This window comes from Rattus norvegicus, chromosome 2 (assembly GCF_036323735.1).
Source record: "Rattus norvegicus strain BN/NHsdMcwi chromosome 2, GRCr8, whole genome shotgun sequence".
Classification (NCBI taxonomy): Eukaryota; Metazoa; Chordata; class Mammalia; order Rodentia; family Muridae; genus Rattus; species Rattus norvegicus.
The window spans coordinates 93,623,899-93,640,643 of NC_086020.1; the positions used below are offsets into that span (position 1 = coordinate 93,623,899).

Consider the following 16,745-nt stretch of genomic DNA (forward strand, 5'->3'; position numbering starts at 1 on the left):
CTCATGCTTTGTGGTTGATCTGCCAAATGCCTAAGGTGGGCAAGTTAGGGAGGGGACTGATTTACCCTCACGCCTTCAGTCCACTGTGGTAAGCAGGGACTGCACTCACAAAGCAGACAGAGAGACAATGTCTGTAGTAGGCTTTCCCCTTCTCTTCCATCCCATCACTGCCCCCCCCCCGCCAAGATAGTACCACACACACAAAAGGCAGGTCTTCCCCTTTAATTAATGCTTTCCAGAATAGCCCTCACAGGCTCACTTAAAATAATTACAGTCTTAATAATTAGACCTCAATCTACACCACTTCCCTTTTGACCATTCTCCAACCGTATTCACAGTTGTGGCTGCTCATATAAGCCAGTGATCTGTTATAGGGGCTAAGAGCTTCTAAGATCTAATTGTTAATTATTGGGTTGTAAGTACAAAGGAGCACAACGTTAATGAAAGAACATTTCAAACCCATACAGTACAAAATCTAAAACTTTGAACATCGACATCTTGCTACAAGTAAAAGATTCCACCTCTGGCCTGCTGTGGCTGGTCCCAGTCAAGACTCAGACACAACACACAGCTTCCTGAGCAGCCAGAAACCATCCCGATATGCTTTCCCTAGGATTTGGTTTTTTTCTGTAAGCCTTAGATCTCATGCACAGGAAATCTCGTCATACTTTTACAAATAGTCCCACCTCTCAAAAACCAATGTATTAGAATTTGAAACCACTCCTTAACCTGTAATTGAATCCCACTGCGGTCAACTTAAAAGAGAGAAAGGTGATCTGTACTAAGTGCAGCTTTGTGTTTTCTTCAGAGCTGTTATCTTCTGTTGGTACTGTGTTTGGTTTACTGCTTAATTGCCTTCTCCCCTAAGCTGCGCTCTGAGTGGATGTGAAGGCAGACAACTATTTCTACTGCTGCCTTCCCGGTAACAGAAATGTGCCTGCTGTTAAATAGACACCCACCATAAACTGTTGTTCTAGAGCACCTGATTTCTCATACGCATTACCCATAAGAGGAAATGCAACCAGATTAGAGATAATACTAGAATAGAGGCAAGACTCCACTTATGTATATGTTATTTATATAATGGACAACGGCTGCTCTGATGTATAAACACACTTTTGGCTACTTTGTTGGGTTCCTATATCTACCGCTCCACTCCAGTCCCTTCCAATCCCCCAACACTAGAAAGCAGGTTAGAGAGAAGGGAGCATAGATCTATTTGACCACTCGATGGCTAGTGACATCGAGGACTAGGGGCAAGTCCAGTCTCACCATCACAATATCTTCAACCAGCAATCCAGCAACTCAGCCAAAGCAGCCAAAGAGCAAATGCAACAGCAGGAACCAGCAGCAGCCGGGGGAGCAGCAGCCCCCACAGGCCCTCTCAGGGCTCTCACATTTATGCCCTCTCAAGAGTCTCCATAACTCCAAATGTAAACTATCTGCAGCTGGTAAAAATTCTGCCCCTCTCAGAGCATGAGGCAATCAAAGTTAAAGGCTATGGACAATCTGAAGCAGGCCTGTATTCCGCAGGTGGGATTAAAACAAAAACATAATCACGTAACTGGGTTTTTAACGAAACCAACATTCTCACTGCACTAATGACACACTTTTAATTGCTAGCACTTTGCTCCTCTTCCTTCAGCTCATCCACAGGCCCTCTCACTTTTGCTTTTGCTAAATGTGTCAGGAGTAGCCTTCTGTAAAGTATATGGATCATGCCAGACGGAATTCAATAGTACAAGGAAATGGGGAAAACTTTTTCTCTCTATGGAAGTCCCGGGATTCGTTTTTTGAGCAAAGGCAACTGAAGGAGACAAAGAAGAGTGGGGGCACTTTGGGACGTGCTGTACTTTTGTAAACCTTCTCATATTCGGAGACAAGTATAAAACAAAACTAGACAGGTCAAGCTTTAGCATACGCACAGCTGATTCACACACATAGAGGAATGGATGGACATTCTTTGGTCTTGATTCTACCTCATGACTTTTAAGAAAGTCCTGGGCTGTGTTGAAGAGAAAGGGAAACTGAAAGGAAGCTTTGCAACCAAATGAAACACTATGAATTTTTCTTGGTGTAACTGTTATGATAGAGTCATCTTCCCACCCCTGAAGTTATGGAGGCGTTAGGATGATTGGCCTTTAGAATAAAATCTCAGAACATTTTAGAAGTTCAATTCATTGTCCTTTTGATAAAACACTATCTCTTAATAGGTCTTTGCTTTCATCTAGCTTTGGTATTTTCTCCTACCTAGAAAATCGTGGCTGTTTCTTTTGCCAATAGCAGCTTATCTGTTTCTTTGGAGAAGCAAACAACAGCCTCTCTATTGATAAGCTTTTTAAAGCACCTGCCACAGCCTTAGCTGTTTTGAGCATCCAGGATTAGCCAGGCAGAGGGCTTCTTCACAGGAGCCACAGGGGAAAAACACAAGTCAATTGGCCTGAGACCGTCTCTGGAATTTTTATATATAACACACATTCTCAGATTCCTTTGAACTCAGTAAATACTGAGTCAGGGGCTTCACTGTGACTGCAATCTTCTGCAACAGGAAAAGAGAAAGTTAACAACCCTCCAATTAATAAAAGATTGTCACGTGGTGCTTTGTCTCCAGGTCCCCACATCTGAAGTCCCTCAGTGACCCCAACTCTAAAGATTTTACTTTGATGTCATAGAACCACCAGAAACTAAAACAACATACTCTGCATGATGAAAAAAGTTCATGGGCTGACAAGCATTTGCAAAACCTAACTCCTGATGATCATCGAGGATTTTGAGAATCAACTAAACAGAGTTTTGTAAGACAGTATCTTAGGCTTTTGTTGCTGTGAAGAGGCACCATGTCCAAGGCAACGCTGATAAGGACAGCATTTACCACACAAAGACCCAACAAAGAAAGAGAACTTCAGACCAATTTCCCTTATGAATATCGACGCAAAAATACTCAATAAAATTCTGGCAAACCGAATTCAAGAGCACATCAAAACAATCATCCACCATGATCAAGTAGGCTTCATCCCAGGCATGCAGGGATGGTTTAATATAAGGAAAACCATCAACGTGATCCATCATATAAACAAACTGAAAGAACAGAACCACATGATCATTTCATTAGATGCTGAGAAAGCATTTGACAAAATTCAACACCCCTTCATGATAAAAGTCCTGGAAAGAATAGGTATTCAAGGCCCATACCTAAACATAGTAAAAGCCATATACAGCAAACCAGTTGCTAACATTAAACTAAATGGAGAGAAACTTGAAGCAATCCCACTAAAATCAGGGACTAGACAAGGCTGCCCACTCTCTCCCTACTTATTCAATATAGTTCTTGAAGTTCTAGCCAGAGCAATCAGACAACAAAAGGAGGTCAAGGGGATACAGATCGGAAAAGAAGAAGTCAAAATATCACTATTTGCAGATGATATGATAGTTTATTTAAGTAATCCCAAAAGTTCCACCAGAGAACTACTAAAGCTGATAAACAACTTCAGCAAAGTGGCTGGGTATAAAATTAACTCAAATAAATCAGTAGCCTTCCTCTACACAAAAGAGAAACAAGCCGAGAAAGAAATTAGGGAAACGACACCCTTCATAATAGACCCAAGTAATATAAAGTACCTCGGTGTGACTTTAACAAAGCAAGTAAAAGATTTGTAAGCACTAGATATTAGTTATGACAAATGTGGCAATCATTCCAAAATATATGTATTTCCTTTCACAGTAAGAATTGTCCCCAGAAAACTAGTCAGGTTAGAAACCACAAGCCTCAGGAAAGATAGCTAGAAGACTGTGGAAATGAATGGAAATCTGCAACTGATGGGAGTAAGGAGGTGGGGGACATCTCCAGCATGAGACCTGGCCTGGGACAAGGAAGGCACCCAAGAATCAATGGGGATCACCATGGCTGTAACTTACAACACTAGGGATATGGTACCTGAAGAGGCCATCTCCTGTAGCTAGGCAGGAACCCCAGTAGAGCAATAGGGACACCCACAAAACTTTCAATCCAAAATTTATCCTAGCTATAAAAATTGCAGGCATGGGGGATAGAGCAGAGACTGAGGGACAAGCAACTTAAGACTCATCCCATAGTCACACACTAGTCCCTGACACTATTAATGACACTGTGTTATACCTGCAGACAGGAGCATGTTGTCCCCTGAGAGGCTCCACCCAGCAGCTGACTCAGACAGATACAGACAACCCACAGCCAAACAGGAGGTGGAACTTCAGGACTCTTATGGAGGAATAGGAGGAAGGATTGCAGGTCCTGAAGGAGATAGGAACTCCACAGGAAGACCAATAGAATCAACTAACCTGGACCCTTGGTGCTCTCAGAGTCTGAACCACCAACCAAAGAACATACACAGGCTGGACCTAGGCCTCCCTGCACATAGGTAGCAGATGTGAGGTTGGTCCTCATGTGGGTCCTAAACAAGCTGTTGTCTATATGTGGGATAAGTTCTTTTAACTGGGCTACTTTGCCTGGCCTCAGTGGAAGAGGAAGCACCCAGCCTTGCAGAGACTTGAAGCGCTAGGGTGGAGGGGTACCCAGGTGGGACCCTACCCACTCAGAAGAAAAGGGGAAGAACTGTGGGCGGGGTGACTGGGAAGGGGATAGTGAAGGGGATGTAAAGTGAATAATTAGAAAAGATGTTTTAGATCAATAAAAGAATAAAAATATAGAGGCTGGGGGGAAGAAAGAGAAAACACATCTCAAACTCAATGTACCCAAAGTAGGCCATACATGAACTCTTATTTCTAAAGTAAATAAGAATGTGCATATATATGTGTATATATGTGTGTGTGTGTATATATATATACATATATATATATTCCATATCAAAACTGTTGAGAAGGACTCTATTGCCTTCACACTCTTCTACTCACATTGTACAGACAAGCAGTACCAGGAAGTTGAACCCACAAGGTCCAATCTTTTGTCTGTCTTTGAAGAGAGTTATTCACGGATCTGAAATCTCTCTTACATGGCTGACTAGTAAACTATCACACCTGAACTGTTATATTTGAGGTAAAATATGTTATAGTATCCACACCTACCCAAAGTAACATACTATTATAATCTCTTATCACAATACTTTTCATGCTTGTACTCTTTTTTTGAGCTTCAGAATGTACGTGAAAGATACCCTAAGAATGTTTATTGTTGAACCAAATTTATGTGAGAATAATTTGAATGGACAACAGTGAAGAAGTCTGGGAAAATTGGTGGGTTGAGATAGGGCAAAGGAAGCAGCTCACAAGAAAGCAACTTCTGTCATGTTACCTTCTGAGGATAGGGAAGATCAGGTCATTCTTTCTAGTTTGTTCTGTTTTGTTTTGTCTAGCCTTTCTGATGTGTGACAGGAGATATACATGTCTTCATGATTGACAGAGTTGGGGATGAGGCTAGTTTCAAATGCAGGAGGCTCCACACTGCATGTGAGTTTAAGGGTAGTCAGCAGCCTATGTATGAACTATCCCCCCCCCCCAAATTTCTTCCTACAGGATGGTGGCATTTAGTCAAAAGGAATCACTGTGCATAGGGAGAGTAATCACTTAAGCTTAAGCTACATTCAAAACCATGTAAAATAGTCACGATTATCCACAGGCTTTATGGATAGCCCAGGTGTTTAAGTAACCACAAATTAGGTAACTTCACCATGTGAAATGGTACCCTAAGTTCTGCCTGATGTTGCTTTCCTTTGCAAACACCTATGGCCAGCAGGTCCGTGGGTGTACTGCTTCCGTGCAACCTTAGAAACAAGCACATCCAACCTTTTATATCATGCTTAATAGTATTTTAATCTTGAATATATTACCTGCTCCTACCACCTGGTAACAACCATAATGCCAATATCCAGGAAATGGGACCATTGCCTTTCTAGTCTGATTTTATTTGGCCTTGGACTCTGTAACACTGAAAATTTTTATAGTAACCAAAGGAAACAAATAGTTGGAGAAAATCAGCTGAAAATATTGTCTTATAACACATGTTACATTTTTATAGTTTTTCATCTTTCTTAAAAATTTTTATTTAATTTTTTTTACATTCCCAATTTTATACCCCTCTCAGTCTATCCTCTGACTGTTCCCCATCTCATACCTCCTCCCCACTTCCTCTCCCAACAAGGATGTCCCCATCCTCCCACCCCCCACCCCATCAGACCTCTAAAATTCCTGAGGCCTCCAGTCTCTTAAGGGTTAGGAGCATCTTCTCTGACTGAACCCAGACCCGAGTGTCCTCTGCTGTGTATGTGTTGGAGGCTTCATCTCAGTGGTGTATGCTGCCTGGTTGGTAATCCAGTGTCTGAGAGATCTCAGGGGTTCAGGTTAGTTGAGACCGCTGGTCCTCCTACAGGGTTACCCTCCTCCTCAGCTTCTTCCAGCTTTAACCGGATTCAACCACAGGGTTCACCAGCTTCTGTCCATTGGTTGTGTGTAAATATCTGCCTCTTTCAGCTGCTTGTTGGGTTTTTCAGAGTGTAGTCATGATAGGTCCCTTTTTGTAAATACTCCATAGCCTCAGTAATAGTGTCAGGCCTTGGGGCCTCCCCTTGAGCTGGATCCCACTTTGGGCCTGTGGCTGGACCTCCTTTTCCTCAGGCTCCTTGCCATTTCCATCCCTGCAGTTCTTTCAGACAGGAACAATTGTGGGTCAGAGTTTTTGACTGTAGGACAGCAACCCCATCCCTCACATTCTGCTGGATCTGATCTCTACAAGTTCCCTCTCCCCACTGAAGGGCATTTTATCTGGAGTTTCCCCCTTTGTGTCCTGAGGTCTTTCACCTCCAGGTCTCTGGTGCATTATGGAGTGTCCTTCCAACCTCCTACCTCCTACGGGGTTGCCCGTTTCCATTCTTTCTGCTAGCTCTCGGGACTTCAGTCCTTTTCTTCCACCCAATACCAGATCATGTTCCCCTCTTTCTCCCACTGTCCACTTTTCCACCCAGGTCCCTCCCACCTTCCCCCCTCCTGTGATTGCTTTCTTCTGTCTCCCAAGTGGAATTGAGGTGTCCTTACTTGGGCCCTTCAGCTTTTTGACTCTTTGAGTTCTGTGGACTGTATGTTGGATATTCTGCACTTTTTTGGGCTAATATCCACTTATTAGTAAGTACATACCATGCATGTCCTTTTGGGTCTGAGTTACTTCACTCAGGATGACATTTTCTAGTTCCATCTATTTGCCTGCAAAACTCAGGATGTTCTCATTCTTAATAGCTGAGGAGTATTCCATTGTGTAAATGAACCACATTTTCAGCATCCATTCTTCTGTCATGAGACATCTGGGTTGTTTCCAGCTTTTGGCTATCACAGATGAACATAGTAAAACACATGCCCCTGTGGCCTGGTGGGGCATCCTTTGGGTATATTCCCCAAGAGTGGTATTGCTGGGTCTTCAGGTAGGTCTATTTCCAGTTTTCTGAGGAACCTCCAGATTGATTTACAGAGTGGCTGTACCAGTTTGCAATCCCAACAACAACAAAGGAGTGTTCCTCTTTCTCCACATCCTCACCAGCATCTGCTGTCACCTAAGTTTTTGATCTTAGCCATTCTGATTGGTGTAAGATCCTTTTGATTTGCATTTCCCAGATCACTAAAGACTTTGAACATTTCTTTATGTGCTTCTCAGCCTTTAAAGATTCCTCTGCTGTAAATTCTAGTTAGTTCTAAATCCCATTGTTTGATTGGGTTGTTGGGTTTTGGGTTGGTTTTTTTTGTTTGTTTGTTTTGTTTTGTTCGTTTTTTTTTGTTTTTTTATTTTTTTTGTCTTGTTTTGGTTTGGTTTTTTGGTGGTTAGCTTCTTGATTTCTTTATATTTTGGTTATTAGCCCTCTATCAGATGTGGAGTTAGTGAAATTTTTCCCAGTCTGTCTCTGTACCAATACCATGCAGTTTTTATCACTATTTCTCTGTAGTATAGTTTGAGGTCAGGGATGGTGATTCCCCTAGCCTTCTTATACTGTTAAAAATTATTTTCTCTATTCTGGGTTTGTTTTTGTTTTTTGGTTGTTTTTTTTTTTTTTTGGTTTTTTTTTCCATTGAGATGAATTTGAGAATTGCTCTTTCCATGTCTTTGAAGAATTGTGTTGGGATTTTTTTTTTTGGTTCTTTTTTTTTTTTTTTTTTTGGAGCTGGGGACCGAACCCAGGGCCTTGCGCTTCCTAGGCAAGCGCTCTACCACTGAGCTAAATCCCCAACCCCTTGTGTTGGGATTTTGATGGAGATTGCATTGAATCTGTAGATGGCCTTTGGTGGGATGGCCATTTTTACTATGTTAATTCTGCCAATCCACGAGCATGGGAGATCTCTCAATTTTCTGAGATCTTCTTCAATTTCTTTCTTGAGAGATTTGAAGTTCTTATCATAAAGATCTTTCATTTGTTTGGTTAGAGTTACCCCAAGATATTTTATATTATTTGTGCCTATTGTGAAAGGTATCATTTACTTAATTCTTTTTCAGCCTGTTTATCATTTGTATGAAGGAAGGATACTGATTTATTTGAGTTAATTTATATCTGGCCACTTTGGTGAAGTTGTTTATCAGCTGGAGAAGTTCTCTGGTAGAATTTTTGGGGTTGCTCGCATATAGTATCATATCATCTGCAAATAGTGATACCTTTATTTCCTCTTTGCCAATTTTTAAATGGGCCAGCTGTCGAGACTTAATGGCTAAGAAGTCATAGTGAAATTTGTCAGACCTCACATCTCTGATGATGAAGTCATGAATCTTGCTGTTGGTCAGAAAGCGATTCTATGAGCAACAAGGACATAACTAAGATGTTGACCATATATGAGCTAAAACTCCAACAGGGGAGTCACATCCTGCTAACACATGCAGTGAGTACCTTCTCCCACTTTGGCAATCAAGATTTCACAATCTGCTTTCCACTGAATGTTGTTTGTGGTTTTACGGTTTCTGGTCAACCGTACTTAGAAAGTGTTAGTTTAACTACAAGTGATCAAGTTTATTAACCACAGGGTTTTCAGTCTGCAACATTCTAAACAACATTACAAACATGGACTAGATGTTAAGCATTCAACCCTATCTCTCTAATTTACTTGATTTTACAACCTTTTAATTTGCTTTTTTGTTTTTGTCTGTCAGTGGAACATCTCAAATAGTTTAGCCACCTTCCAAGTTCCAACAAATTAGTTTCCAATTTAGTCTTTCAGCAGCTGGGTCAGTCTGAAGTCTAATTCTAATGAGCCAAGGAACTTTATGAAGCTAATACTCCTAAAGTATCAAACATGATCTCATGAGAGTCTGTAACTACATTCTCAAAGTCGCAGAATAGATTTACTGCTAATAATGAATGTAGCGAGAACATGCTGTGTCCAGCAGCCCGGGAGATGTTTGTCAAAGGTCTGTTTCTGTTATGCACTTTGAACAATGAGCAAGCCACGCCAAGCCTCATTTCGCGAACACAAACGAAGGGTGGGATCGATCATGCCTGGAAGCCGTAACCGAGAAGTATTTTTAACAGCTCATCACCTTTACCTGAAAAACAAAACTGTAGAATTAGAGTGGCTCGTGCTTCCTCATGGCAGCCAGTGCGTAGGTGCCTCTCACTGTTTCCTGTGCTCCCCCAGAGCCTCAGCTAATAGGAGAAGCTGCCTGGCAACTGCACAGAGTGAGGTGACAGAGGAGACGGGTGACAGAGGTGGCAGGGTACCTCTGGGAACAGAATAGATGGTGTCTTAAAGTCTCCAGTTGCTCAAATGCAATGCAACACACTTCCAACAGGGCTTTTTTTTCTTGATTTTAAGACTTCTTTTTAGTTTTTTTTCTTCTTGTTTTGTTTTTGTTTCTATTCTGAGAGAGACTCTTAGGTAAAAGTGAGCTAAAATGTAAGTGCATTCAGTATAAGATTTTGTATAGTGAGCCACGATAACCAGAACATATTTCATTTTTTCCTTTTAGTGATTATTTAGATTATTTTCTCATTCCCACATGATAGACCCTGACTATGGTTTTCCTCTCCTCTACTCCTCCCAGTTTCCCCCGATCCACTCCTTTCATGCTGATGCACTCCTTCTTTGTCTCTCATTAGAGAAGAACTGGCTTCTAAGAGATAATATTGAAATATAATAAGATAAAACAAAAACTATCACATCAAAGTGGGACAGGACAAACCAACAGAAGAAAAAAACACCCAAGAAAAGGCACAAGAAATAGAGACCCACTCATTCACACATTCAGGAATCTCATAAAACACTAAACCGGAAGCCATACTACGAACACAGTGGACCTGGTGCAGACCCGTGCAGGCCCCGTGTACACTGCTTCAGTCTCTGTGATTTCATAGGAGCCTTGCTCATTCGGATTTAGAAGGCCTTGTGTTCTTGGTGTCCTCCATCCCCTCTGGCTTTTATACTCTTTCAATTAGAGACCAAAAATCTAGAGACATAATAATAATATGATAATGGTAATAATGTAGTGATACATAACTCCTGATCACATTTCCCTACACAAATACAGAGAACAAATACTACAGGGAGCAAATAGAGAGACCCACTCAGCCAGACTTTACGCAGAGTGAGAGACCTTGGAACACTCAGCCAGAAGTGGGCGTCGTCAAGCCCCTCCCCACCGAGCTCAAGGAACCAGAGCATGAGTGCTTGTTTTTACACCCTGGAGGCATTTATGTGAATACATGTGACACCTAGTGGTGAAAGATTGGGCAATGGAACTCTCAAGGAAAATGAAAAAGGAATGGGCCTGATGGAGAAAAGGCTACAGTGAAGGAAGAGCATTTTAGAAGAACACTCGTCCATACAGGCTGTCTTCATGTGAAAAGAAGCAATTAGAAAGGATAGAGCATACAAGCAATCAACTGAGCCCGGAAACTAGCTACCTACTGAGAAGGAGGAAATTCATGTACGTAATATTTTGCTCATTCCTAAATATTTTGCTCACCTAACTAAAGGATAGAGAACAACTACTGGAGAACTGTGACCCAGCACAGCCCAGAGATGTGCAGAACTAAGGCCATCTCCACCAGGGTCGTCAGCATCTTCCAATTTCCTGTGTGCTAACACAGTCTTAGGAAATGTTTTAGGAAAGACAGTGCCATGAGCATTCCTTGCCAGAAGCAGGTAGACCTGTTTCTGTCTTTCAATAATGTCAGAAGTATTGAATGATAGTAAAGCACAACTTCATTGGCTGCGTTTGCCAAGCCGTCCCAATTTTCTTGAGAACTAGCCACTGGCAAACGTAATGTTTTATTCCAAATTACATTATTAATGTTAACTCTCTGATCTCACATTACGCATCACCCAGTAATTGGGTCTGTCTATATACGTGGACTTACGTATGTGTAGGCACATCTGTGTAGGTTAGAAAATGGCTACCAAGAGATTACAGCAGAGCTCGCAGAGAGGCCTTACTGAGAGATTGGGAGAGGAAGCTAATACAGATGCAAAGATCACAAATTTCTGTTCTTGAGGGAGGGGAGCAAACCGCAAGGCCAGAGTAAAGCTGGACATGGGGGTCGAGCTCTGCCACTCCAGTGAGGTGAAGAACAGTACAGGCTGTTGATGCACAGGAGCCCCAGCTGAAGAAGACAGACAGCAGCAGACGTAAGCTGCTCAGTCAGTGAGAGCCGAACCAAATTAGCATGTGTGGCACAGTCACGGCCGTCTGTTTGTGGATCCCTTGCACCCACGAAATGGTCAGAGGACAGGTTGTTGGGAGCTGCTGACATCAACGTGCTAGGTGGCCTCCTCTTGTTGGGTCTAGGTAAAAGTGTCAGACCATTTCCTTGGTCTGGCGTGTTCAATACGTTCTCAAGCCTGGTCTTTCTGATGCAGTTTTAATATGCCCATCAGCCCCAAATTACTTCGATAAATTCACAAGGTGCTACCCTTTATACTTTTAAGAATAAAATAACTGTCAGCCTGTGCCATGTGGGCAGTGCTGGACAAACCGTACCATTTATATATGCAATGCAACACGGTGCAGAGATACCCTGCCTCTGAATTTGCAATGCGAGACATGGTTGGAAAAAATCGCTCTTACAACGCCTTATCTCTGAAGGCTGGAGGCAGGGCTTCTTGGAACAACTGAGAGACACTGGCATGATCTGTGGCTCAAGTGACTCCATTTTAAAGGTAAAAGTCTTACTGCCTGTGGTGATGATGCGCATGTGAACCCATGCATGTGCATGTGTCCAGAGTCCTTTTGAGAAAAAACAACTTATTATCTCTCCAAAAATGGTGAGAATCAAAAAGTTACTCAAATGTAAAAAGGATACACAGTGATCAAATGGCCCTCCAAGACAATAGGCTGGGGTGAGCGAGAAGGGTCAGGCCTGCGAACCAGAGAAGGAGCTTTAACAGTGTTCCCAGAGGATCCCTGAGAGGATCCTTTGGGTCATGCCTCAACTTCTTTGCATTCCGTAGATCATTGTAGATAAAACTTTAAACCACAGACCTACTAACTCTGTTGTCTGCTTCCCTGCGAGTATTGGGTATTCCATCCTTTGAAACACCATGATCTACGATTAGACTTTCTACCTGATGACTGTTACAGAGCACACAGGACTGTCATCGACATGTCTCTTACAATCTACAGGAATAGTGATGGGGGGGTTAGGTGAGTCACTGTTTGTAAATACACGGATACATTGTTGCAAGCGTGTCTACCCAAAGTGGTCTTGTTCCGTAGTTGAACCAGTTTAGAAGCTCTCCGGAACTATTTGCTGTCTAGCTCAGATTACTCATGCTGTTGCCCTCCTTCATCCATGTGGACCTGGTCTGATGTGGGAGACTTGGGGATCCACTTCAGACATTGAGGGCTGTCAGAGAATTGAACAGGCTCAGTGGATACACATACCTCTCTCAGAACTCTGGAGCTACTCCATCAACAAACAAACAAACAAACAAACAAACAAACTGAAATCAAGTTCTCAGACCCCAAATGCCTGGTAAGCAGGCTTCCATAACCAGGCAGAAAATAACTTCTTTTTTTTTTGTTTGTTTGGGTTTTTTTTTGTTGTTGTTGTTGTTTTGTTTTTTCAGAGCTGAGGACCGAACCCAGGGTCTTGCGCTTGCTAGGCGAGCGCTCTACCACTGAGCTAAATCCCCAACCCAGAAAATACCTTCTTACATCAGGTTTTTCTTGAAATCTGTGCTGACTCCACCATCAGATTCCACCATCGGCCCTCCGTGTGCCATCGGGCAAGCCACATGGCTTCTTATGTCTTCCAATCTTCCTCTTCTAAGATGAAGGTATTCTGCTCTTAAGAGTCTGAGGTTTTATTTTTTTTCCTTTATATAGTTTACATAAGGTACATCGGCACTCCACCATCACTTGTGTGTGGGGGTCAGAGGACAGCCACGGGAGCTCATCCTCTCCTTCCCCAGGAGTCCCAGCAATCAGGCTTAGCTCTTTACCTTCTGAGTCACCTGGCCAGACCTGGAATCCCTCGTTTTTTTTTGTTTTTTTTTTAAGATTTATTTATTCATTTATTATATATAAGTACACTGTAGCTGTCTTCAGACACACCAGAAGAGGGCATCGGATCTCCTTACAGATGGTTGTGAGCCACCATGTGGTTGCTGGGAATTGAACTCAGTACCTCTGGAAGAGCAGTCGGGTGCTCTTAACCACTGAGCCATCTCTCCAGCCCGAATCCCTCGTTTTTAAAGTGGCTTCTTACATCTACTTTTTCTTGTTTGATTGTTTCTACTAAGATTGTTTCCAAGGCCACAAGAAGACAACAGAAACCCAGAGATGACAGTTGTTTGCCTTCAGGTATGTGAGCCCAGCAAACAGAAAGACACAGCTGTGAGTTATTAAATAAACAAACAAACAAACTTACTATTTCAATTTAAAAAACCATGGTTAGCATCATATGGAGCTTTGTTCACTATTTTATCACATTTTAATCATTATTGGCTTGAAAGTTAGTAACCAAAGGCAGGCTTACAGATGTAAGGATTCACAAAACATTATAATTATTATTATTCTTCTTTATATTTTATTATTTATAAATATATTGCCAATATATTTATAAGCACATTTCTATTTATAATATAAATATATTAATATTTATAAAAACTTAAAATATAATTGATATCATTATTAAATTTCTTTATTGATTGATTGATTTTCTCGAGGCAGGGTTTTTCTGTGTAACCCTGACTGTCCTGCAACTCTCTTTCTGTACTCCAGGCTGGTCTCAGACTCACTAAGCCACCTGCCTCTGTCTCAGAGCACTGGGATTAAAGGGGTGCACCATCACCATCTGGTGCAAAAAAATTATTTTTTAATAACCCTACATATTTCAAGAATAATTCAAATATGTTATTTGATACACCCTTTTTAAAGGTTCTTTCCAGCCCTCAAAACCCAAGATGTTGTATTTATCTCACCAGACGATAAAAAAACATGCGGATCTGACAACTCCTAGTTACGGTGGAGGAGAAGTTTATTGTGATAAAGGCATAATGCAGCGAGAGAGGTATGTGGAAGGATCCAGACTGAACCACATCATAAAGGGGAGGGATTGTAGCAAGAGAGGAAGAGAAGAGAGAAGGACCAAAGAGAGTAACTGGAAACCCAGAGACCTAATGAACCAAGAGATAGACTAAACGTCTAGCAGTGGTTCTCAGCCTGTGGGTTCCAACCCACTTGGGGTTTGAAACACCCTTTACCAGAGGCCACATATCAGTAATTCAAACACCAGATATTTACAGTACAATTCATAACAGTAGGAAAATTACAGTTATGATGTAGCAAAAAAAATAATTTTATGGTTGGGGTCACTACAACTTGAGGAGCTATATTAAAGGGCCACAGTGTTAGGAAGGTTGAGGATCGCTGGTAAGGTTTTATAGGGATCCAAGACTGTGGGGAAGGAAGCCCAAGCTAGTCCCTGGGCTGGAGGGTTTAGGGGCAGTGGGTAGGGCATGTCAGCCCGGATGACTCCTAATAGGTACCACTGAGGAGGGACAATTCACAGCCAGAGTCACTGTGATGTGTTCAATAGGCCCCTGAGTCAACCATTTGTCCTGAGTTTGAGACATACTTATTTTTACTAAATAATCTTTCCAAGTCCCTCCACTCTGGGCTTGGTTTACTTGATTCCATGCCCCACGAGACACGAATAACACTAGTGGAGTAATGAAGATGAGGAAGCAATGGACTCTAAGAACAAAGAAAATGCTCATTATTTTTACCCTTTTAAATTTCTAAAATTTACCTGATGAGGAAATGCTAAAGAGCAGGAAGCCTGGAAACAGCCAGCAGCCAGGAGACAGGAGCTGTGGGCTCTGGTTACCAGGGGCTGGCGAATGTGTCTGTCTCTGCTACCGGTTTCTAGAAGCAATGCCCTCTTCATATCCTGCCCTCCCTCCACTCAGGAGACCCCCCTGCTGGACTGCAAGCTCTGTGGTGGATGAGCAAGCCCTGTGTTTACAGTGCACTTCTCAAGGACGTGCTAAAGTAAATGCTGCTGAGAGACACTTCACGCACTTGGGGGACCGCGGTTGGTTTCTGCTGTTTATTTAGCTTATGTGCTGACAGTGAGGGCATGCACGCCATGCACACAGGCAGAACGCAGGCGCCTCCACTGCCCGAGTACCAGGAAACTCGATTTAAGTGGCTGCACGTTCATCTAATGCTTCAATGCTCTTCTCCCTTGAGTCTTAAAGGTGCTTTAAGGGCAGTGGAAAGACCGTGGGAAGTGAGGACTGCAGAATGTACTTTGATTAAAGGTCTGTGGCCATCCTCGATATCTCAGTTTGTTACCTCAGCCTGCCTTCACTGAGGATTATTTGAGGGACTAATTCAGACACGTGACTAGCAGAGAATTACAGGCATTTTAAAGATCTAAGTGATGCATAGTAGATAGGTAATACAGATGGTAACATGCATTATAGTCATAAATCTTCCTGTTGGTTCAGATAATGCCTCCATGCCACTCTTTTGTATTTTAAAGTTTGGGAAGGGAACCGTGTAATCTAGTAAACATCACCTTAAATAAACATCTAGAACGATATTTTCGTGGAGAACGCGCCCACCTGCCCGTGGTTCTTCCCACCTTCTCAGGCAGCAAGAACAGCCTTCTGCCTCACCCCATGATAGGCTAGATGCGTGTGTCCATCTTCCATAACCAACAAACGTGTCTGTAGAGAGAAAGGCTAAAAAATGGGACCCTTAATGTGTCTCTGTCGGTGGGCAAAGGTAGATGTTCTATAATTAGAATGGAATAGAATAGAAAGAATGCAGTGGGGACTAGAATATGTTATACTAGTCTATCATGTAGAATATAGTCTATGTGCCTGATGACCTGTGCTCCGTCCCTGGAACCACATAGAGGTAGAAGGAGAAACCAACTCCACAAACCTATCCTCCTCACACAAAGATGCCCTCGGACCTCTAACCCTGTACTACGCATGGTACACGTCACACACACTAAGTAATTCTTTAAAATAAAAGCAAGTGAATGTACCTTAACTTTCAGGCCATGATCGTTTGGAGCTTGGCTCACTGCGATCTGGAACCTAACTCTTAATGATCCTTGTGCCTTAAATAAATGACAGGTCTCAAGAAAATCACAGACACTGTAAACTTTATTATCAGCAAGATAACCAGACATCAGCCTGCTACCCAGATACAGGTCCCCACAGGAGTTCCACATTCCCCAACAATGGCTGCAGAAGCTCTCCCACCTCCCTGGCCATGGACAGAGAGACACGACCCAGGGACGCACTCACCTCTCTGGACACAGGAAGTC

The 16,745-nt window shown here is 42.4% G+C and overlaps 1 long non-coding RNA gene across 1 annotated transcript; it reads right to left on the reverse strand.

Moving 5' to 3' along the window:
- Positions 1 to 6,142: 6,142 nt before the first annotated feature.
- LOC134485881 (uncharacterized) lies at positions 6,143 to 15,614 on the reverse strand. The gene is made up of 3 exons (XR_010064177.1): positions 15,210 to 15,614; positions 7,123 to 9,502; positions 6,143 to 6,634 (listed from the first exon to the last, which is right to left on the reverse strand). It is a non-coding gene; the product is annotated as an uncharacterized LOC134485881 (long non-coding RNA).
- Positions 15,615 to 16,745: the final 1,131 nt, after the last annotated feature.